Source organism: Etheostoma spectabile, unplaced genomic scaffold (assembly GCF_008692095.1).
Source record: "Etheostoma spectabile isolate EspeVRDwgs_2016 unplaced genomic scaffold, UIUC_Espe_1.0 scaffold376, whole genome shotgun sequence".
Taxonomy (NCBI): domain Eukaryota; kingdom Metazoa; phylum Chordata; class Actinopteri; order Perciformes; family Percidae; genus Etheostoma; species Etheostoma spectabile.
The window spans coordinates 136,940-137,237 of NW_022605594.1; positions in this window are offsets into that span (position 1 = coordinate 136,940).

Here is a 298-nt window from a genome sequence, read left to right on the forward strand (position 1 = left end):
ACCGGGAGCCAGTGGAGCTGTTGGAGGACAGGAGTGATGTGGTGGATGGAGGGGGTTCTGGACCAATTGAAGTTTGTGGAGGGATTTGTGAGCGAGACCTATGAGGAGAGAGTTGCAAAAATTGAGACGGGAAGTGACGAGACTGTGGACCAGAATTGCAGCAGTGTGGGGGAGGGGCAGAGGTGATTGATGTTACGTAGTTGGAAGTAGGCAGACCGGGTAATGTTATTGATATGGGGTTGAAAGGATCATGTGCTGTCAAGGATGACACCCAGACTCTTAACCTTGGGGGAGGGTG